At 34.8% G+C, this 25409-nt stretch overlaps 1 pseudogene; it reads right to left on the minus strand.

Moving 5' to 3' along the window:
- Positions 1–1311: 1311 nt before the first annotated feature.
- Positions 1312–6652, minus strand: LOC133199955 (uncharacterized; annotated as a pseudogene).
- Positions 6653–25409: the final 18757 nt, after the last annotated feature.

Consider the following 25409-nt stretch of genomic DNA (forward strand, 5'->3'; position numbering starts at 1 on the left):
GAGATAATGAAGTTCAACTGTACTTTCTCAACTTAAATGTTTAATACAAAGACAAATGAATAAATAATCCCAACTAACATTTTTTTTTATTTCACTTGCATTTAAATGCAAACATTTTTTTAAGCTCTACTGGTCAGAGACCAGAAGAACTTATACGATAGTAAGGTGTGCGTCCGTCTATCTGTCCGTCCGTCTGTAAACAATTTTTCAAAAAGCTACTCCTCCTACAGTTTTAGTCCGATTTCATTATTACTTGGCACAAACGTAGACTACACTAAGATACATAATTCTGTGTATCGGTTTTTGATTTCGATGAACGGTGTTGCCATGGTTACTAAAAATAGAGATTTCGGAGAAGTAATTGCAAAACGCTACTCCTCCTACAGTTTCGGTCTGATTTCAATATAACTTAGCACACAAGTAGACTACACTAAGATACATAATTCTGTGTATCGGTTTTTGATTTCAATGAACAGTGTTGCCATGGTTATTAAAAATAGAATTTTTTGTGAAAAAACATTCAAAACGCTACTCCTCCTACAGTTTTGATGATTCTAATTTAACTTGGCACACAAGTAGACTACACTAAGATACATAATTCTGTGTATCGATTTTTGATTTCGATGAACGGTGTTGCTATGGTTGCTAAAAATAGAAATTTCTGCGAAAAACTTTCAAAACGCTACTCCTTCTACAGTTTTGGTCTGATTTTAATATTACGTAGCACACAAGCAGATGACACTAAGATACATAATTTTGTATATCGGTTTTTGATTTTGATGAATGATGTTGCCATGGTTACTAAAAAAAGAAATTTCCTTGAAATACTTTCAAAATGTTACTATTCCTATAGTATTGATCTGATTTGGGTATAACTTTACACACACAATTAGACTATACTAAGATACATAATTGTCCTTGTTTTTATTTTTATTTTTAATTTTTTTTTTTTATTTCGTTGAATGATGTTTCCATGGTTACTAAAATCGAAATTTCTGTAAAATTCTTTTAAAAGGCTATTTCCTACTTTTTGAGGATTGCAAGAAATCTTGCCACAAAAAGAGACTAAACCAAGGATCGTTATTCTATTTATTGCTGTTGCAAAGTTTCAAGTTCAAGTGCTTCTTTTATCTTCCTTTGTTATAAGTACAAACCAGTAGAGCTACAGTCTCATTAGAGACTTCTGGTTTTAAATTTGGTTTGCCTCTGGAAAATTTAACTACCCTTTGCACATTTCTTTCTTTTCCATTATAACACTTTCAGAACAAGGACACTACTTACTGCTTAAATTGAATACATACAGAAATTGCACTACAAGGCGTTTATAGCTGCAACATATAGACAGTTTGAGAGCTGGGAATATTAAACATACATTGTGATAATGACATTTTACAGTTAGTTTTTCTGCATTTGAATGGTAATTTCCCTATAGTTTGCTAATTCTTTTCTCAGTCTGACAAGTCTCTTCTTAAATGCACTGGCTGAGATTTTTTTTATACAGAACGTGTGTAAAATCTAGGAATGATTTAAACTGTCTCCCGGGAGTTGTCTTAAAAATGTTTTCGCCACTCATCATGGAGACAAAATCTATGATGTATTTTTCCCTGTAATTGGTCCCAGTTGTTTGGACGTTAGACCTCTGCACAGTAGCTACCTGCTTCTCATTGACTCTGCTCATGACCTTTTCAACACCCACCATCTCGCCGTGTCTAGCAATTGTAGCCTCAGTCAGCTGTCCTGCAGCATCTTTGACACTTTCTTCAATGATGAGAGTAAAGACAAAATGTTATTACATGTATATACATGTACATTTATGAAAAGATTGTTTTCACTGAAATGAATTGATAAAAACATGTATATATCCTTGTACTCTTTATTAAAGAACTCCATCTGAAGATCCATTTCCAGATTTTTTCCAGGTCCACCATTTGGATTAAAACTTCTATTCCCCATCAGAAAATGCTGGAGTCTGGGACTGACTGTTCCATTTATTGCTGATAAGAGTTGATGACAGACACGGAAGACTTTGGATGGTTGTGCTCATTAAAGTTTAGCAAGTCAAACCTCCAATGCATGATAATCCGGTTCCCATCATTTTCTCAAAGTGCATCACGCCGTACTTTTTGGTTCAACCAATGCCACATTAATTTTAAAGCATAACCTTTTTTATGGTCTGTCAGGTTGTCAGCAACTGTAGTTCTCTTTTTCTTTCCTGGCTGGTAATTCCTGCATTCAGTTGAACACCACCAGTTTCCCTCAGGCACATTATCTTCATCAAGACCTAAACAGTCCAAGTGGAACCATCCCCCAAACATACAATCCTTGTTCGCACAGTATATCATTTCCGGGTCTTGATGTTCTGTCCCGAACACACAAAATTCACTGTCTGCTTCCAAGCCATTGCCACGGTCTTGTAAAATGTGCTTAATATATGGCCGGGTAGACAGAAACATCATGTCTACAATTTTTCCTGACACATCATGAAGGAAATGCATTTGTTTGTCTTCAGCATCTGGGAAAAAATTGGGAATTTCATCCAAATCTTACATATTCATAACATGCACAGCAGCCAATACATCATATCCATTTGTTGTAAAGTCCAGAAACTCTTCATCATGATTAAATGACTGTTTGACATTACCTGTCACATTACGATGATTGAAATAGTTCTTTAACTGAAAGAGGGTACCTTCTTCCCTTCCACTGGAGCCTTTGTACATCTCATAAGAAATGTCCTTATTAAAATAGAACAAATTCAATAAATTATATACATGTACTATATTGGTTAATTAAAACTTATACATGAAAATATAAGACATATAGTGAGCAGTCAAAAAATACAAACCTTTGGAGGGAATGTGAAATTACTATTATATTTCATTTCACAGCATGAAATAAACTTTACCTTGTTTTAGCTTATAGTTATCTGTAGCAAAAGGCATCGTTTGTGCCATTCTTGTATATCCATTTGTAATCCTTGCAACTGAGTCCATGCCGTATGTCCATTTATTCTGGTATTCTGGGCATTGTTTCCACTTTCAACACTCACGCCAACTGCATGTAAGACAATTGGGAAAGGTTCTCCATTTGGCTTGAGAGGAACATACTTATGATATTCCTCAAGGATGTCTATGGTGTCAGACACCCTGCTTTCATCCTTATCAAGAACGCCAATAGGGACCTGCATTTAAATCATGTTATTGATTTAAATATGAAACATTTCCTTTTTACTTTTTTAGTGTGTTTGTGTTTTAAGGGGAAAGAAATACAAAATAGAAACTGACCAGTTGACTTTTTGATGCAGAAATCTTTGAGTATCTATGCAGGATATGCTTGTTTACAGCATTGGCCAAAGGGTTGAAGATGTGAATATATTCACACAAAATCCTGTTGATAATTATTGTGAATTCAAACCGTAGATCAACTTCATCCATCTCCGACGGAAGGTATTTATCCCATGGAATGGACTTTATACTTTCTGGTGAGGGAGGATCATCATTGAGATGGAGAGTTGGTACTCTGTCAAGGGCTGCATATCCTTGTACCATGTTAAACATCTTATTTCTGTTGTCTCGGGTTTGATGTCTGACAGTAGTTGTTTGATTTACATTATCAAAACACAGCGAAAATCCACATCGACCTGAATGTACAAGTTCAACATTAATTTTTTTTTCTTTCAAAGGCATTAAAATAGATTTTACATTAGATGAAGAATGTGCAACTTCAAACTTAGAGACCCATAAGCCACAGCACTCACTTTTTAAATGCCCTGCTGGTTTTCTCCCTACATAATCCTATGTAAAACTTTGATCTCCTATCCCACAGCATGGAGTTTTAATTTGAATAATTTTGAATGTACACAATGAAGCTTTTAATTCACTCGCCCAATGGTTCTTAAGATTGCTGAAAAGAAGCAGTACATTTTTTTTGTAAATCTGAATTATCTCCACTTGAAAGAGGGAGAAGCCCTTCATTTAAAAACAAAGCTTGAATTCTCTCTCCTCTAAATTGTGTTGTGGAAATTTTGATTGAAATGGTCCATAGACAGACATGCAAAAATTCATCAGAACGCTCACTGATCTTTAAGGTGAGCTGAAGTAACATATTGATAATATCTTGCAAAGCATAAGTACTTTCATCTCAAGTTTGCATGTCTCACCTTCTGGCACAGATCCGTCACTAAGGGACATGCTTTCCTCTACATCTGATGTACTTTTTGTGGAACTTAATACCAACTCTGCAAAGATATTTGATTTATTTATACCCTTTGTTCTTTATATGAATATTTGTTCAATAAGTATTTTGACATAACCCAAAATAATTCATCACAAGAATATTAACCTTATCTGAATGAGGCTGTGGTGAATCCAGCATAAGTGCTTGGACATATCCCCTTCTGACTATTGATTTGTGTTGTCTTAGAGGGGACGATGCTGTTGAGGATGGAAAAGAATCGACCGAAAGAGTTGCCTCACTGTCAGCATATGGGATTGTATAAGCACCAGAAAATGAACTGTCTGACTGGCCGAAGCAAGTAGTCAGCAATGTTTGTTTTCCACTTCAAAACTTCAGCGTCATAGCTTGTTCTTATGCAATCAAGGTAGTTTCTTGTTTCCTTATGCAATCAAGGTAGTTTCTTGTTTCCTTAATCTCAATGCACAACCTCAGGTGATTTAGTCTGCTGAACATCTGAAAATTCATAAGCAGTAAATGCTATATTACTAAAAATTACATGCAGCATATAATTATGGAAGAAAAATTATTATATATATATATATATATATATATATATATATATATATATATATATATATATATATATATATATATATATTATTAACCTGATCAATAGCAAGCATCCTTTCATTATCATGAAAAACTTTTGCTCAGTAGTGAGGTAATTTGTACTTTTTAATAGCAATAGAGATATAGAAATCTTGTTTTGAAGTTCATCTAACCTCTCTTTGACAGCCAGCAAGCCATATTTGAACAGAATTCAGTTGTTGAAAGTAATTCATTGCTTTTAACTTCCTTTGAAATGCGATGATTGAGGCAATTGTGCCAATTACTGGTTTTGCAGACAAGGTAGGTTTTGATGCAAAGTCCCAAAAAATGCATAGATCTTTCTGATGTGAGTGCTCCAGTTAACACACTTGAGAGAATGGGACATGTGCTATGTAGTTCTGTGAACTGCTTTTCCCAGTCAAAGCCACCAATTTCCTCTGCAATCCGTCCACCTTTGAATGATGATTGCTCATTTCTGCATAAGCTTCTCACTTCAGCTCGAACTGTTTCTTGGGCATAAGTTAGAATGGCTTTCCGAAAACCTGTTTTTGTCCTTAACAGTATAGATAGGCCTCTTCTGTATTTTCTCTGTCTAATGCAATTAAGGGCCTTGTTCACCTCCATTTCTGGTGGGGTTATCTGGAATGTGTATACATGTAGTTACTGTAACAAGCTTACATCTATTCACTTTACTACAAAGAAAATTTGCACTATTGGAATGACTTTATTTTATACCCAACTGATTATTATATCATCAAAGGGCCAGATAAATGTCGTGCAAAAAAAAAATAATCAAAATACATAAAGGAGTTGGATAAAATATTAAATATCATTGAATACCCATGAGTGATCTTGTCTTTTGATAAGCAAAAGAAAAATCACCATTTGGTATCCGAGGATGAGTGAATGAAGATCTTAAAAGTTTTGGTGTTCAATATTGATAATTTCATTGTACTTTCTATTGGTATTGGTTTTTTTATTCTTTCTATCACTTAACAAAAGACATATATTATTTACATTAGATATTAGCACTTATATATTTTAAATTTGAATCAACGTTCATCAGATTGCTTTTGAAGGGGTTGGGAGTTGGGAGACTTGATGAAATCTATGTGAAGTCAATTAAATAATTTATTTTTTTCTTTGGTCAGATATTGAACCCTAAAGATTTATATTCCTTGATGTAAAAGCCAGTTTTGAAAATATCTTGACATTTTTAAAAACATTATTTCGCAGAGAGAGAAAAGTTCACTGAAAGTAAACTTGTTTATATCACTGATGCATATGTGTGCATCCAGTATGATTGTTAAAAACAACTTTACCTGTTTGCTTTTCTTGGGTGGGATGTGAACAGTTTCAATTTCTGGCTCCTATAATTTTATCAAACAAAGAATTATTCATATACTGGTGGTTTAATGCATAAAAAGTAAGAATAATAACAAAATACAGTCAGGGGCAAACTTGGAGCCTGGCGTCAAGTTCATTTTTAATAGAACTTACTTTTCTATGCGAAGTCACCCTCATCCTGTTAATTTTGCGGGGGTTAGGCGCCGGACTTCTGATTTTTTTAGCTAGGTAACTTGTCTCTCCGTGCTCTTTGATCTTAAACAATGCTTCTTTCTTTTGCCACAGAAGATTTGGCCATTGATACAATTGCCCAAAAACATGCTGCACAAAGAAAACGCTGACGTTTCTGATGGGGGGTCAATACAACATCAAACTCCTCTTCTAGCAAATCTTGCAGAGTTCTGTTTACCTTATAAATGACGGCAGTCGACTGTAAACTTTTTCTGCCACCATATGACTTTCCGTTCTTTGTCGGAATTATTTTTCCACAGTTACAACACGAACTATTACTTGATTCCATCTTGGTTAACTACATTTTCGCGCCGATTGTCAACAATGTTTTGATTTTTCAGTGCGCTTTCCAAATATGGAAACGCTCCACCCCTTCCGCTGAACGAGATCTCACAATTACAAACATGGCGAAACAGACGAAGAATTTGACTGGTTCTATATGGTTTATAACAAACGGCATCTTGATTTGACATACCCAAGCACAGATTTGGTACTTTTTAAAATTTTAATAGCATATGTAAGTAATAAATGGAGCTTTTTATCGGTTATGCATAAAATTATTTTGCACCATTACGGAGATGCTGTGGAAATGTAGCCCTCTTCAGAAAATATCCGATTAAAAAAAATCGGAGAGGGCTACATTATTGCAGCTAATATATGCATATTTATAGCTCTTAGTTGGCACTTGCCATGTTGTTCAATAGAAATAGACTAAGTAGAAGAAAAATAATCATGGTAAAGATTTAAATTCTTACACCATCCATTAGTTGCATTCACTGTTAATATATTCTTTTCTTCAAAATTGGCATATTCTCTGACCACACAAATTGACTAGCTTTTAGCTCACCTGAGCTTTAAGTGAGCTCTTTGATCACATTTTGTCTGTAGTCTGTCTGTCCGTCCATCTGTAAACTTTCACAATTTGGACTTCTCTAGAACCTCTTGGCCAACTTCAACTAAACCTGCCAAAAAGCATTCTTGGGTGAAGGGGATTCAAGTTTCTTCAAATGAAGGGACATGCCCTCATACAAGGGGAGATAATTAGAAAATAGTGAAAATTTGGTGACATGTTTTAAAAGTATTCTTCTCAAGAACCACTTATGACAAACTTGCTTTACATAATGTAGATTCAAGTATGTTCAAATCATGATCCCCGGGGGTAGGGTGGGGCCACAATGGGGATTAAAGTTTTACATAGGAATATATCATTAAAAAATTTTCTTCTCTAGAACATTAAAACCATGTTCAATCATATTGTTTTGGTAGCATCCTCGTGTTGTGTAGATTCAAGTTTCTTCAAATCATAACCATTGGGAGTAAGGTGGAGCCACAATGGAGGATCAAAATTTTACATAAGAAAATATAGGAAAAATCTTTAAAAATCTTCTCAAGAATAGCAAAGCCATGTTTTTTCATTTGAAATGGAAACATCCTAAGGTAGTGTAATTCAAGTTTGTTAAAAAACTGGGAGATAAGATGGGCCACAATGAAGAATCAAAATTTTACATAGGAATATATAGGAAAACATCTCCTCCTCAAGAACAACAAAGCCATGTTAAGTCATCAAGTCATTCAAATTTTTACAAAGGAATATGTAGGGAAAAAGCTTTTTTAAAAAAAATATGCTCAAGAACAACAAAGCGATTTGTTATTTTGATATGGAAACATCTTTGAGATAATATTCATGCCCCCTTCCCCTATAAACTTTTCAATACTGAACTTGTTTGTACTTTTTCCGATGTGCTCAGGTGAGCGATGTGGCCCATGGGCTTCTTGTTTGCTGAAGTAACAATCTTTGTTTCTTTGGACCATTTAAATTTGTGCAGATAAAGCCAATCAAGATTCATAAGAGGAATGAAAATGATAACATATGTTTTTACATTGTTCAATGTTGCATATCAAATTTACTGCCTATTTCATTCTAAATGATTACCAATTCGATTATTCGCAGATTATCTGTAGATTACAGCTAACCCATGCTGCTGATTCGTCAATTTTGATTTTAAACAAATTTTTTCAACACTTTTGCTTCAAAAGTATAAAATTTAAGACGCAGGGTTAACTTCTAATATTTTCAAATATCAGAAACATAGTTTGAAATTCTGATGTCAAACACTTTTAAGGAAGAGTTAACTAACCTCTGCTGCCAGATGTACACACACGCTACATGCGATACACAGTCAAAGTATTTTCAGCTGACAAGACTTTTATTTATAGATTGAAGGAAAACTTCACTGCCTCACGTGTGCATAGTAATTACGTACTTGCATTTGAACTTGCTACTAGGTGGATGCTTAACATATTAAATTAAAATTACAAAAGAATAAAAAGAAAAATAATCACAGATGACAATTACTATTGTGCATTGCAAATTAAAAAAAAAAGAAAATAATTTATAGAATGTTGCTGCAGTTAAATGTGGGTATTATAATGCATTATCCTGACACTGAGGTTATACATGTTATACACAGATAATTAAAATTCTGCTTTTCCTGTGTTTTAAAATACTTTTTAAATGTATTTAATAATTTCCTGCAAAACAATCTTTCTGAACTTATAAAGCAGTTATTTCAGTTTCAGTTATTTGTATGTTTGATGTAAAACGGTATTGATCACTGCTCTATAAGTAAGACCGGCTCTTTGTACTTGGAGGTACAGAGTACTTAGCTAAATAAAGTTCTGCATAACTAACTTAATCCCATATCACTTCAACCATTATGGGACTGTATACCAATTAAAAAAATAAAGAAATACCCAAATTCATGAGTTCAAAAAATTCACAAAATATTAAAATCATTCTAGGAGATAAAATATTACACATGAAAAGTGTGAATGCTTTTGCTCTATTTTAGAGACTGATCAACTTCTCTGATGTTGTCATGGCTGCATTAGTCATCTTGAATAAAACTTTCTAAATTTCTTTTCTCAGTGAGGCCAATACCATCTATATTCAAGAAATGATTTTAAGAGAACCAACAGATGTCATGGATGTGATATTCCCTCTTTGTTCCTTTGTTGATGGAACAAAGATTCTTGGAAAGAGAGCAGGGTCCACACTTAAATCTGTGTTAGTTGGAATTGAGAACATAATACACATATCTCATAAATGCTATAATGTTTTTAGCTCACATGAGCTAACATCTCAAGTGACCTTTTCTGATCACAATTAGAACTACTAAATATTAGAGGTAGTTGTCATTCCTCTAAAGTAAAACAATATATGATAAAAGTTATTTCTTTTACAGCACCAGGGTGACATGAAAGACCAGTAGAGAGGGGAATCCAAAGTAGGACTCCTGCTGCAGTTATCTTCTACATGGAAATTAATGAAAACATGAACATAGCACTCACAAGATCATTGCGATTTTAGTGTTTCTGCAACACCTTTACATTTTTTTTTGTCTTTTTTCATTTTTTATATTCCCTCAAAGGAAGTTTAGGAGAGTTGTATTGAAATTACCATGTCTATCTGTCTGTAGATGAGATTTTGTCCAACCCTTTTCTCATAGACTATTGTAAGGATCTGTCGTAAAATTTGTACACTTTTTCACCATGTGTAGATATACACGGCTATTTTTATCATGATCGGATAATTTTTTTGGCATTTCATTTACTGGTATTTCATTCATTTTTATGAAGTGATTTTGTTCGGACCTGTAATCAGAGACTATTTCTTAGATTTGACTGAAAATTAGTGTACTCGTTATTCACCATATGAAAATATGCTCCTGCAATTTCCATCATTATATGAGTAATTTCTCTGCATTTTACAGGTGTGTTTTCCTTTTTTATTTTTAGTGGCTTACTCATTTTTTAATCATAGAATCTACAACTGGCTGTTGTTACATCTGTACAAAAATGTGCACTACAGCTTAAAAACTACTCATTAACACTAAAAATAAAATCAGTGATAAAAAAGGTTTTTGATAAATACTCCCAACAAATCCAAAAGTCATACATTAAAAATATTGCATTAACATTACAAAGCTTTTTCTTTAATCATATAAATCCAGGGATTTATCACTACCCTATCAGGGCCGAAATTCGGCCCCATTCCCAATTGAAAATGAGTTCAGTTTTTTCTCAATTTGGCAGTATTTTTTCCCAACTGGTGAACAATGCTTTTATATTTAATTATCTTGGAAAAACACAGAGCAAAATTGTCAGATTGTCTGTAATTTTTATTTATTTAAATCATTTAGCAAAGCTACAGTCATAACACGTTTAAAAACACTGTAAAAACATCGCCAACTTTAATCCGAATTTCCTCCGTTTTTCCTGAAAATAGTTATATTGTGTAATTTTGTAGATTTATTAAGTTATTTCCACCTACTCAATTGATCTACGAGTGAATGATAAGGACTGTAGGCATTACTTCAAATAGAAAAATATTTTTTCAATGCATTAATACATATTAAAAGAGGACTTTGAGAAAATGTGTACTTAGTATAATTTTTTGCAGGAGGTTTATAATCTCCAGAAACAAATTCTGTAATGACCTAAATTGGAATCTCATACACACATGTACTACCCTTAATTGTATAAATTCTTTATACTCATTGAAGTCAATTTTACTTTTATTAGTTTATTATTCATAACTGATCTAGCTTGTATGATGAAGTTGGATGATATTTTATTGTCTGTTTGATTGCCAAAATTAGAGTTCATGCTGAAATGTTAAATTAATTACACCTGAACACATGATTTAAGCAACATTTTTAATTTTTCCCAATTTCATCAAATAGCCGATAATTTTTTCCCAATTCCCCAAAAATGGCGTTTCCCAAAATAGGCTGATAAATCCCTGAAATCTTTGTAACAAATTAAAGGAAAAAAATTCTTTGTTTTCAACAGAATGATATAGATATGCCTTTTCTATTCTACATAGTGCATTACAAACCAATAAGCATAAATCCATTCATCCCTTGGGAGTAATGAGTGGACATGCATTCAGTCAAAGATTAATGAGTTCAATTTGGAAAGCTGTTTGGGCATCTCTGATCAAGCAGGTGTTACTTATCTCTCCTGGGTATTGGGCAGAAAAAAGTAAAGATCTCTGCTCTCTAAATTTCTGAATTATACTTTATAGCCTATCAAAGTACATAGTTACTGGCTCAATCTAATAAAAAACAAAACAATGTAATTATCAGTATTGGTGCCTTATTAGGGAGCACCATAGTTTCATTCATTAAAAAAAATATAATAAGCAATTGTATTTTCAGCAAATTGTGAACACCACTTAGATTCACAAAACATTCTCTGAAAAACCCATCGGGAAGTATGTGTCCCTTTTATACAGTTCTACTTCCTCTTGCGCCTCATTTTACTGTACAATGATTTAACCTGGCATAAATTCGGTACGGTTTACATTGTTCATCACAAGTCTTTTTTTTCTTTTTTATTTTGAAATGATGCCAATTTTATCCTTTCTAAATACAAACAGTATAATTTCTGATTTAATTAAAAATGCAGTTTGAGCTTGCACCTGAAGTCAAACCATAGACATCAGACCTCAAACATAACGCCTTTTTTGTTATCTGTCCAATTTATTTTGTTTGACACAACGCTACAGTATCACTTTCAAAAAAGGCATTATTGGAACAATATTTCAATTTATAATTTGATAATACAATGATTATTTCCAGCCACTAATAAAAGTGATGATCCATGTACTACACGTTTATAGTATTCTGTCCAACCATCCTATACAGTGTTGTTCTAAAGTTATCAAAATAAAAACTGAATTAAAAAAAAATTGAAAGTATTCCTTTGTTGTGTCTTATTTAGTCAAATATACTTCAAGGAACTTGCAGGCTATGCAATTAATTGTCATGTATTATTGAGATTTAAATGGCTTAAGGTTTAATGTTTTACGAAATCCTGGCTTAAACAGTTGCACCCCATAAATCACTTCCAGACATTTGGCGTGGAAATGGTTATGGCACATGTATATAAATTGCTATGCATGCACATGTATCTTACTTTGCAAAATAGTGTCCATAACCGTGATGTTAATTACATTCTATTCTACAATTATTGCCAAGATCAAAGAAATGCTGCTTGCATTATTCTCCACTTAATTAATCACGAACGTCTTCAAAAAAAATTATCAGATCAGAAACGCCACTTGCATGGCCAGAAAAGCTGATATTTGTGTGGAAGCATCCTTGGGTAGGGGCAAGGTCAAAATAAGGAATCCAAATTTTGCATTGAAACAGCTGGAAAAAAATCTCAAGAAACTTATGTGGAAGCATCCTAAGGGTAGTGTAGATTACAAATTGTAAATATATGACACCCAGCGGTGAATGGAATCACAATAGGGAATCCGAATTTTGCATTAAATTATATATTCAGAAAATCTTTTAAATCTTTTAAAATCTTCTCAAGAACCATTCGGCCAGAAATGCTAAAACTTGTGTGAAAAATTAGTGTAGATTCTAAATTGTTAAACTCATGACCCTGGTAGTAGAATGGAGTCAAAATAGGTATTACGCGGGGGAAAGTCTGATGACGAACAGCAGGCCCAAAGTTACTTAGCTTATCGTTGTAGCTTATGTGCCTCTTGTTTTCAGTTGTAAATGATATTTCTCTCTTTGAAGACATGTGGAAGTTATTGCCGATTTTTTAAAGTTTTTTTATTACTGATAAAATAGAAAATATCTTTTATAATGATGGCCTTTGTAAAAAGACTGGAGCATGAATACAAACCAAAAATAACGTGTTTAATGCGATGATGTAGCATATCGCTCTACAGATAAGTCGGTCGGAAGACCACTTTTTCCCTAGCAACAAGAAACGCATCTAATTATTATGTCGCCCCGAACGAAGTCAGGCGACATGTTGCTTTTGTACACCTAAAAAGCTTGTCTGGGGATTTTCTCGCAGATGGCTGGGACAATCTTCCCGAAACTTTCCAAGAAAGAGGATCGCTAGTTGTACTTGTGCAGTGCAGACTTTCAGTGTCAAAATGGCTACCGTTGCCACGGAAACTTGCGAAAAGTGAGGAATTTTGTCCGGGAGTGTTCTCTCTGGTCCCTTGAACATTCATTATGAAATTTATAGAAATGATGATCATTAATTGTACTTGTGTGATTCTCATTTAAAATTTTCAAATTGTCAATTGTTGCCATGGAAACAGAGGAAAAATGAAAATTCTCTCAGTAACTGCTCAGGTAATCATTTTGAAACTTTAATGGATGATTCCTTCCATTGTGTCAAAGTGATTTCTTTTTTATAAAAAATAAAACTGGAATTGGCCGCACACAGTTACCATAGAAACAAAACAGACAAAAAGTATTATGCTCACATATGTTCTTAGAGGTGGCTTGGACAATCTTGATGAAACTTTACAGAAATGAAATTATAATTAGAAACTCTAGGTGTACAAACAACATTCAAATTTTTCTAAATTCTTACCGTTGCCATGGAAACGGACGAAAAGTGAAAATTCTTTAAATTTTGTTTTTCTCAGTAACTACGCAAGCAATCTTTTGGAAACTTTAAAGGTTTTTTCCTTCTATTGGATCTAATTGTTTTCCGCAAAAAAAAAAAAAAAAAAATGGAGCAAGTCCATCGCTTCAGCCACCGGCTCGAAGTCGTATTTTGGTTTACCTTAGTTTTGTACACGAGCGTTCTCATAGCTGGCTTTCAAAATCTTCATGAAACTACAGAAATAACAAGCATTCTGAGAGTATTGCATTAGCAATACTAGTCCCCCACCGGCAAGTGTAATCTGGTTCCCGTTAAAAATTGAAAATGCCATAATTCCGTCAAAAATCAATGAAGCGGGACGAAATGCAAACTTGATCTATAACTAATCAAGGTAAAGTCACATACCAAAAATCAGCTCAATATCTGCAAGCGTTTAGAAGAAAATTGCGGAAAACCCCTAGAAATTGAAAAGGCCGTAATCCCGTCAAAAATCAATGAAGCGGAACGAAATGCAAACTTGATCTGTAACTCATCAAGATACACTTACATACCAAAAATCAGCTCAATATCTGCACGCGTTTAGAAGAAAAGTGCGGAAAACCAAGTGGGACAGACTGACAGACAGACAGAGGGACAGACGGACAGACAGACAGACGGACGGACAGACTCAGAGGAAACCTATAGTCCCCTCCGGTTTCACCGGTAGGGGACTAATAATCACCAACCTAGTTGTGCATGGGATATTTTATTTTTTCAAAGTTTGTTGCTGACACCAGGTAAGGAACAATGATTTAAGAAAAGTCGCGGTCACGTGACCATTATATGCTAATAGAAGTTTCTTTTAATCAAAGAACTGAAAGGATTGATACGAGTTGATGGTTTTTCCAAGCTTAGCTAATGGGTATTGCTTTAGTGATGAAGAAACAGAAATTTAAATTCCCATTTGATTTCTGAAGTCAATTTCATGACATGATGCAATGTGTTTTAACATCCAATTAACAGATAATACTTTATGAAATTATAAGAAAACGATATTTCTTTCTTTTTACAGTATAATTATACAAGTAATACATTTTTTGAGCATTGCTACCTTATTTTAAGAAATGAAATGAACTTGCACGACTATCATAAAATATATTAAAACCACAATTTTTGACATTCCTAATAGTGTATGCAGCAAGCACGTTTTTGATAAGTGTTGTTTTTCTCTGATAATTTTTTTTTCCTGAGTAATGCTTTATTTTCACATGCAGTTTTCAAATAAAATTCTGTTTATTAGTAAATGTAAAGTCAAAAAAGTTATTGTACATTTTTACTACCCTCCCCCTTACACACACACGCGCGGGCGCCTTACCCAGAATAACAACATAAAATATTTCTCTTAACCCGAAATCAACCTATGATAGACTATTAGTCAAAGGATATACTTCTGGTCATATCTCTAATTATCCCTTGAATCAGAAATGATGATATAAATATTTTAAGAATGATTAAGAGTTGAAAAGGTTGTGCATTTTAAAATTCACTAAGCTCTGTGGTTGAATTAGCTATACCAGTTTAGCTTATTTTGCTACTCAAAGCACCTTGATTAACTATTTTAATCATACTGTTTTCTGAAATGTGAAGTTTTTTCAACATGGATACAAGTCGTACCTTTTCAGCTTCTGAAAACAATGCATGAAAAAAACTGCTTTTCAAATACTGTAACTCTATCCAAGTACTTGTGATCATCAGTTTTTAGCTCACTTGAGTTTTTCTGGTTTTCTGATCACATTTTGTTTGTCATCCATCTCTGCGCCTGTAAACTGTAAACGGGGTCTGCTGTGAAAAATGTAAGAGGAGTTCAGGGAATCAGGGGCTTTTTGCATAAAAAAACGTCATTTTTCGACCCTCATTTGACCCCCGGGGTGAAAATGAACATTCCGAAACCTTACTGCACATCTACATGACACCACCAACCATCTCCCAAAAGACGATTAGGCTACCATGTAAAATGTAGGAGGAGTTTGAGAAAGAAGAGTGTGACTGACGGACGGACGGACGAACGGATCTCGCTGGAAATAACGAAATTAAAAAAAATGTATGAAATAAAATTCCTGCGTGGTATGCAGATCAGATTCATTTGCGATTTACAAAGAAGGGGGGGGGGATGCAGTCTGAAATCACAACTACAGTGTACACTTTTATCAACACAGAAGTGCATTTGCGTGGGTTAGCTGGTCAATTTCAAAGTCATTTCAAACAGAAACCCTTGTCCAAGGCTTTGTGCAATCAGATATTTTTCAGGAGTAAAAAAAGCGACGTTATTATTTATTTTCATTTTGATATTATGCTGACACGTGTACATAAGTTATTTCAGAAGTTATAAGTAATTGATTTTGACGAACAGTCATTTTAATATATGGTTAGCAATTTTTAAATCAAAAAATATTTTAATCTTCATTAATTGTCAATTTAAATCAGGTGTTGATGAATTCAATCAATTACGAGTCAAAACATAAAGGGATCTGAAAACTGCAGTAAAAAAACTGGTATTTGCGTCTTTATAATTGGATCATTTAAATAGATCCGCTTGAGGCCATTAGTTGGGTGACACACGCCGTTATCTCTAATTAGGGAGAAGTTTAACAAGTTTGATGCAAGCATATTATTGGGAAAAAAAAATTGAGAGAATGAAGTTATTATTCTGTGAATTCTTCTTTAGATTGTTTACACAAGGATATACATATAAGATATACATGTTTATATATGTACGTGCTTAATATAATGTAGTACCTTAAGTTTATTATACCCTCATTCATTTAATGCAATTTCATTCTTAAATGCACGTTATATATGCTGTGACAAATTTCCCTGGAAATTTGTGACCACATTCATAGCGTAATTTAATCCAACACAGAAAGCTACTGAATAATTGACCAGAAAATTTACACATTAAGACATCCCTAGTATAAACACACCATGTTTCCAAAATTCAGAGTAAACATACTATGCAGCACTGATATTTTACCAGAAGCATGTTTTATACAAACTTAATTAATTTTGTTTAAAATTATTACAGAGCTTGATAATGATGCAGATGATGATGATGACCCATTTGAGTTGAAAAGTAAAAAAGGTAAGTACCTCTGTCAGTGAATGTTTTTAAAGTCAAATGGTTTACCAATACAAACAAAAATCACAATGAATTCTCTTCTGCATGCAGTACAGAGAGCAATTAAGAATTGTAATTTTTGCATCATATCTTGCATAGCCTATCATAAGTATTTGTTAATATATTCAGATTTGTAGGAAAACTCTTACACAACTTGTAAGCTAAACCCTTAGTTCCAATAAATTCTTGTTTGCATAAATTACAGAGAACCGTCTGGAGGTGGAAACTGATGAGAATCCTGTTACAGCACATGAGTATGTTCCACAGAACAACGAGGACCTTGTTGCATCATATCTTGCAAAGTCTAGTACAGGTATTTGTTACTATACTCTGAATTGTATGAGAACTCTTGCACAACTGTGCAGTGGCCGATGAAGCAACAGCCATAAAATGCACGATATATGACAACACAAAATTCGCAAGATTCATGGAGGGGAGTTCTGTCATTCTAAGACATTTCATCAAAAAAGTGGATTCTATTGCAGTCACCACAACCACTAAGCTATTTCCTTGCAATAATGTGAATGTGCCTCAAGACATCAGCAACAGAGCACGAATCCTACTGAACCCTCCACCTGCTCCCACAAAGCCAGCGAGTGAGGCTCTGAACTCCCCTCCAAGAGTCAGAGTCTCCATTAAGGGGAGAATCATGCAGGTAAGTCTAATTGACTTATTCATTCAGCCCCTTCTCATTTCAGAAGACTGAGGTGTCTCTAAATAATATTTCCTTGCTCTCTCCCAACTCAGGGGATTTATACTCTGTCCAACAAGGGAAATCAACTAAAATATCTTTTAAAGATGGCCTTACTTTGTTCATAACATTTCACTTTCTTCAAATTTATAGGTTAAACTAATCAAAAAATGTTATGTGGACATATTTCTGTACTATTACAAATACATATTTCACAATTTCTATATCACCCTCATCGAAAATAAAACTTCAATTTTCCCATTAATGTAGGAGGAAGCCTACATTCCTCTCTGTATTAATACTTTGATTTTTCATGAAATCGCTCTGCCAGTGCTCTGACTTGAGCTGTCACTGTTTGTTCGATATGTGTGTTAATATAAAATTACGGACTGTTTAGAAGGGAGACATCACCAATTATCAGGTCTGAGTAAGGGTGACAATAGGTGATATCTCCCTTCTAAACAGTCCATAATAGTTTAATTATCCTGAAGAATCTAAATTATTAATAAGATAGAGTAGAAAATATCAGTCAGACCTCTTGTATTCTCCTACACACTGCTCTGAGTGATTCCACACTTTCAAAATATGTTAACAGACAACTTTGACGTCACTGTTAGAATTTATTGTTTAACGATCCCGCTTATATTTCAGTTATGTTTAATTATAAATATGAGTTATCTAGCTTACTACACTTTATTTTTCATCTAAAGGGAGACAAACACAGTTGTCACCCTACACTCGCCTGTGCTATTTATCTTCTGAAGGGAGACAACACAGTTGTCACCCTGCGCGTGAGGGAGACATCACAAATTGTCTCCCCGCACGTGACCTACTCTAAACCAATCAGATTGACTGTATAATTCTTAAGGATAATAATTGATTTTGTCAATTCACTGAAATCAAATGTTGGATTGTTTGCCACGAATGACACCTGCTGTTCACACACAAGTTCAAGTTGCAGTAAAGAGATGTCTCTTTGTAGGGCTTGAACGTTTGGGGAGCTCTCGGAAGAACTCTTCCCCTAATATTGCTGATTAGGCCATTCGCTATGAACTGTACTTTGTAGGACTCATCTAAATCACGATGAGCTAAGGCAAGGCGTTCAGCTCGTTCCAGGTATTTTTCGAACGTTTCCCCCGACTCATGTTCAATACCTAGCATGGCCATTTTATATGATGCTTTCTTATATCTTTCACTCAGAAGGTCTTTAAATGCTTGTAGAGTCTGATATTGTGTGTGGTTTAGAATCTGGAACCAGGTTCCTTCACACTCCCTTCTAGCTAGCAGGGAATGTAGTCGAGCACCGCATTGTCTGTTAGTTTGTTGAATATCTGCCATGCAGTTAATTTGGAAAGCCAACTGCATGGTGACTCACTACCGCTGAATTTGTTAGGCTGGACTGTTGTCATAATGGTTGGTTGAATAAGAGTTAAATTTTCTTCAGTTATGTCAGCTTCTATGCTGTTATTAGATTGTTCGACATATTGTGGAAGATTCTGAGATTCCTCGGAAGGTTCCGTAATGATATTTTGATGATAATCCAGCGATTCCTCAGAAGTTGACGATGTTGTTACATGTGGTTGTTCATCACTCAATTGCTGATCATCTGCTTCCTCTGTCGATTGATAAGCTCTTGGTTTTTGAAGAATACCAGCAGTGTTGTTGACGAAGTTGTCTGTTGATGCTGGGACTCAACGACAGTAGACCCTGTGTTTGTTGATTCTTGTCTTGTCTCTGATGACTTTGACGTGTTAACGGAGCTTGGGCTCCGCTGCCTCAGATTGTAGTTCAGTGGTCTGTTCTCTTTCATCCGGGACTACCCGGATTCTCCACCAACTTATCACCGTTATGGTGAGAATTAAATTCTCTAAACCTGAAAAACAGGACAGGAAACGGTCTTCAAATTAAGCTGTTTATTATTAATTGTCCGTCACAAAAGTACAATCATAACAAAAGATATGAAAACAATGATACTCTGTAAAATTAAAATGAAATGTAAGGTAATTAAACCTCATCTCATAAACACACAATTCATAATAGGTATTTTAACATGTCTACTGAATATCTTCATTATAAAAATAAATGAGTCAAAATCAAAATATATAATTAATTTCAAATGGGAGAATTAGCTTATAAAATATTCACTTGGGAATGAGAGTGGTATGAAAGGAACAGGAACCAAAAATAGCAAATTCACCTCTGTTTACAATGAATCAACTTCCTGTATAGAGACTCTGACTTCCGGTCATACGGGGTGGGGGTGGGGGTCTTAATGGACAAACATACAAAAAAAAACCTATGATTTCCAGTTGAGACGGAATGATGACTTCCATGGCTGCCCTCTATAAAACTTTTTTTTTGCTTTGTTGTTTGTTATTAAATATCTGTATTAAGATTTAAAAATGCATTTATTTCTCTTTACGGTGACTGTTTTATAAATTTAGCTCTTGTTGTGTAAAATATTTCAGAATATACTGTGTTTATTATCTTACAGGCCCGTTGGAAGCAATTTCAGTGGGGGGGGGGGGGGCACAGATGTATATTATCAGTTGGGGGCACTCTCAACTACCAAAAATTCCTTGACATTAAAAAAAAGGTCATTAGACGTGCTCTCCCCGTGCCCCCGGTTCCTACGGCCATGTCTTAACTAACTTTTTATAACACAGAAAAAAAAAATTGAGAATGATAGATCTATATCATTCTGCTCAGCTACGATACATTGCCTATCCAGCTGATTTTTTTATTCCTTTCGGCCGAGATCGAGGCAAGCACGCAATTAATAGAAGTGATTGATTGTATATTTCACGTCCCATTCGAGAATTTTTCACTCATATAGAGACGTCACCATATACCGGTGAAGGGCTTCAAATTTTGACCTTTACTCGGCACTTAAGGCCATTGAGCAGTGAGGGATCTTTATCGTGACAACGCCTGCCGTGACATGGGGCCTCGGTTTTTGAGGTCTCATCCGAAGGACCCGCGACGTTCACTTCAAAGTGCCGAGCGCATGGCGAAGGAACAGTTGCTACCCATTTTTTTATCGACTTGGGTCAGTCGCGGCCGAGATTCGAACTCAGGACCTCCTGATCACTCTCAAACGAAGAAGACTCATTGTAATATAACCAAAAGGATTATCGAAGATGACATTGATATCACCGTTCAACATTACAATCCTCTTTTGGTACAAGAACTGAATAACATTTCTCTTACAAAAAATGAGAAGAAATGGAAAATTAACACAAAATCATATGAAATTACAAATCCAGCACTTTGTGATACAGATATATCAGAATAATTGAAAAATTACAATTCGAACCCCAAACGTAACAATTTTCCAGAAGAATTTTTTTGTGCGATTAGCGAATATTTGGATCAGGAGGGAAACTAACACAAGAATATCAGAAACATAATTTGTGATTTCCTTCAAATTCAACGATTAACATTTGAAACATGGGTGGATGATGGAGCAGGCCATTTTGAACAACATATAAAATTGATAGTTTTGTATGTATTTAATTATATAGTTAATAAATTGATTTTGCCCCTAGTTGTATTTACGTACATGTTTTACAATTATGCATGAATAAATGCAGCTGAAGATGATGATGGTGCTGTTGTTGATGCCGTTGAATCCACTGAACTTGGCACTTCTATTTAATTTCAATTAATTATTTTCATCAAAACTTGTAATTTATTTCATGATTTGCAATTGACAATCAAAAAACAATTTCACTTGGTGACAATTGTACGTTTGGAAAGTGTAGTTAGACCAGGCGTCTTTTTTTTTGTAAGAACCAGTTGGATTCTGACTTATACCGGGCGTACAATGACATTGAAACCAGGCGAAAAAGAGGCGTAATATACAAAATTTCCCGTCTTTTTGGTTGTAAAGGGGTATGGAAAACAGGTGAAACATGTCCAGGCGTGAAACCGCCCAGTTTAAAAGTTGATACAAAAGTATACACAGAACATTCTGTTAATATGATAATATATAATATGACATAATAATGATATTATTATGAATTATATGAAGATAACGAACAGTATTAAGCTCAAAAATCCATTAAACAATACAAATCAGGAGCAGAGCAAACACGGACCTCTAAAACATCAGAGGTGGGATCAGGTGCCATGAAGGAGTGAGCGTTCCCTTCCAACCGGTCACACCCGCCGTGTGCTCCTTGTCATGATCGGGAAATAACAGAAAAATTCGTCGACAATTTAGTATGTAAATAATGGCCTAACAATTAGTATGAAAAAAACGCCAGTCAGCATTTGACTTAATGATAGATTGTATTTGCCGACAAGGTCCTTGTATCGACCATATAACGAGTACTAATTAACCATTGACACATATGACGTTTCAGTACCACGTGTCCCCTATCTTTTACTTCGAAAACTCTATATTACGGGCGTTTTATCGCCCAATTATGACTGTTTTCAAAGTTATTTCATAATTAAACGATAATTATATGTTTCAAGAATATAAGTGTTTCATTTAAAAAAAAAATAGATACGTGATAAAAACCCATTAATGGAGGAGGTAAAAGTCCAAGTGAACCACAACACAAGGCTTTTAAACGCTTTACTGAGAAAAGCTGACATAGTCAACAATGTGACCAAGGACTTAATGGAGACGGTTGGAGAAATAACAAAACTGTTTCCTATCCAATCTCAGGAAGATGTTTGGGAGTGCGAAGATAAACTCAAAGATGAAGAAGTGACAAAAAACATGGTCAATATATCTTGTATCATGGCTGTGGTGTTTTTCCTTTGAAGTCAAGTGTACAATAACTGGAGATACACCGATGGGCGGAGCCAGCAAAACTGTGCCGTGTAAATAAATTATTGAACACCAAGGCGATTTCAACATTTTAAATTACATGTATATTGAATCTGAATTACAGAATGAAACGGGCTTTGTTATATACAGAGACAAAATTTCGAAATGTTTTTACGGAACTCTGCAAATATTCGATCCACCGCATCGAGAAATCAAGTTCTTGACATGAATTCCACAAATAAATATCTTAAAATATCACACCTATTGTAATAGAACCTTTTAGCAGGATATACGGTACCATCTTTGCTGTATTTGCTCAACTAGAATAAAGTTCAGCTGTACTGCATCCATAGATGAAGAGTTATTACCACAGCGTTTTTTGTTCATGCCACAGCTCTCGAATATGTCAAATGATCAACGGGTATCTTTTTTTTCTTGATTTTCGATTAACACCTGAATTTCCCTTCTTCAACTTCGAATTTTTCATCCTTGATATCCAAAGGTTTTTTATGAATTTCATTAATAATCCGTTTTTATATTAAGTTGGAGAGCTGCAATCCGACGTCCTTTCTCATGAACACACACATAAAATGTGCGAATTAAAAAATACTGGCGGGAAGGAGAGAATATCCATGCGGTCACCTGACAAAAACTATATTTTTATTGGTGTAATGAAAAGTCATGCTTGAAAATTTTGAACATAACAATTATTGACGTTTTGATTGGCCATGATACAAGAAAGTTATTGAGTATTTATTATGGTGTATCTTGATTTATTTGGACGAAAGGGCGGAGACTCGTGCTTCGTACTCGTCACCGCCCTTCGTCCAAATAAATCAGGATACACCATAATAAATAACTATTACTTGTGACATGACCGGTAATATTTTCCTTTGAAGTTTACTGAACAATAACTAAATTACAGAACACTTTTCAGAAGGCGGTTCTTATGCAAATGATCCCCAACTGTACAATAACTAAAATAGAGAACACTTGCATCAGGGTAAATCAAATTTATTTTTAGAAATTAACAAACAAAATGACTAGATTTTTATCTCGTTACAAAATAAAAACTCAAATAGAAACAGAGCAAAACACCGTAAACATTTTCTTTATACTGTTGACAAATATCACTTCATAGAAAAAGTAAAATTGCACATATTAAACAATGCCGGCATAGAACTTAAAATGGTTCACGCATTGCGGATTCGTTCCTGGTTTCATTGCACAGGGGTTTGTCGACACCTAACTGTAAATCACCATGGAAGTGCTTGGAAGGCGGGTCATCATTTTCGGGTTCCAATGGTCTCTTCTCAAATTTACGTGGCGGATCTAGAACTTGTGACACTTTTTTTAGCATTCCCGAGCTGCAATCTTTGTACTTTCGCACTGCATCAGATCGATGTCCGGTCCTTTTCATAATTTCTTGCCCAGGGACTCCCGCGATGTACATTTGAGTTGCACATGTGCATTTTCCGCTATGATTTGTGAAATTTCCAGACAAGTCACCTTTTTCTGCCATCACCTTCATGAAACTTTTAAGTTTGTTTATGCCGACGTTTTGGTGAGAATAACGAATTTTTACATCTCCCAATGGTTGCAGTGGGCGCCGAAAGAACGGTCCCCCTCAAATTGCCTTCAGGTACTCATCGAAGAAATCGATTATGCATCTTTCTCCTAAATAAGTAAACAAAAAATAGTTTTCATTTGAAACACAAATTCAACCAACAATAGAGAGAGAGAGGGGGGTGTTACAGCTGATAAGTATATAACACATATGCACATAGTTCTAGCATCAAATTAGGACACAATTTTTCGCTGTTATTTCAAATTGCAAAAGTGTTGTACAAAATGGCCATAAATGGAGAGAGAGAGATAGACAGAGAGATTTTAACATACCTGGATCAGAGTAGCGTTTGATGTTTTCATCATAAAATTCACAATTTTGGAAGAGGCATCATTGCTTATCATAACTATGTATTTAGTTTGTTTAAATAATACCCAGGAGTAGAGAAGAAGATTTTCAAAGAAATAATGCACTTTCACTATATGATCTATATAGCCCCGCCCTAACACCAGAACCCCTGACCCTGGGGCCATGAAATTCACAATTTAGGAAGAGGCAGTCATGCTCATCATAACTATGTACTTACCCTGACCCTGGGGCCATGAAATTCACAATTTAGGAAGAGGCAGTCATGCTCATCAAAACTATGTACTTAGTTTATTTAATACCTAGGAGCAGAGAAGATTTTCAAAGAAATAATGCATTTTCACTGTATAATCAATAGAGCCCCGCCCTAACACCAGGACCCCTGATCCTGGGGCCATGAAATTCACAATTTTGGATAAGGCACTCTTGCTCATCATAACTATGTACTTAGTTTATTCAATACCCAGGAGCAGAGAAGAAGATTTTCAAAGAAATATTGCATTTTCACTACATAATCAATAGAGCCCCGTCCTAACACCAGAACCCCTGACCCTGGGGCCATAAAATTCACAATTTTGGATAAGACACTCTTGCTCTTCATAAGTATATATTTAGTTAGTTTATTTAATACAAAGGAGCAGAGAAGAAGATTTTCAAAGAAATAATGCTTTTTCACTATATAATCAATAGAGCCCCGCCCTAACACCAGAACCCCTGATCCTGGGGCCATGAATTTCACAATTTTGGACAAGGCACTCTTGCTCTTCATAACTATGTGCTTAGTTAGTTTATTTGATTCCCAGGAGCAGAGAAGAAGATTTTCAAAGAAATAATGCACTCTCATTATATGATCTATATAGCCCCACCATAGCACCAGAACCCCTGACCCTGGGGCCATGAATTTCACAATTATGGTAGAGGGCTCAATGCTTATTACAATCATGCCAACAGTTTGACTGGTTGATGTTCAGGATATATTGATTGATTGTATGTTGTTTTATGTCCCATTCGAGAATTTTTCACTCATATAGAGACGTCACCTTATACCGGTGAA

This window comes from Saccostrea echinata, unplaced genomic scaffold, assembly GCF_033153115.1.
Source record: "Saccostrea echinata isolate AGI-Se365-2 ecotype Australia unplaced genomic scaffold, CSIRO_AGI_Sech_v1 ptg000036l, whole genome shotgun sequence".
Taxonomy (NCBI): domain Eukaryota; kingdom Metazoa; phylum Mollusca; class Bivalvia; order Ostreida; family Ostreidae; genus Saccostrea; species Saccostrea echinata.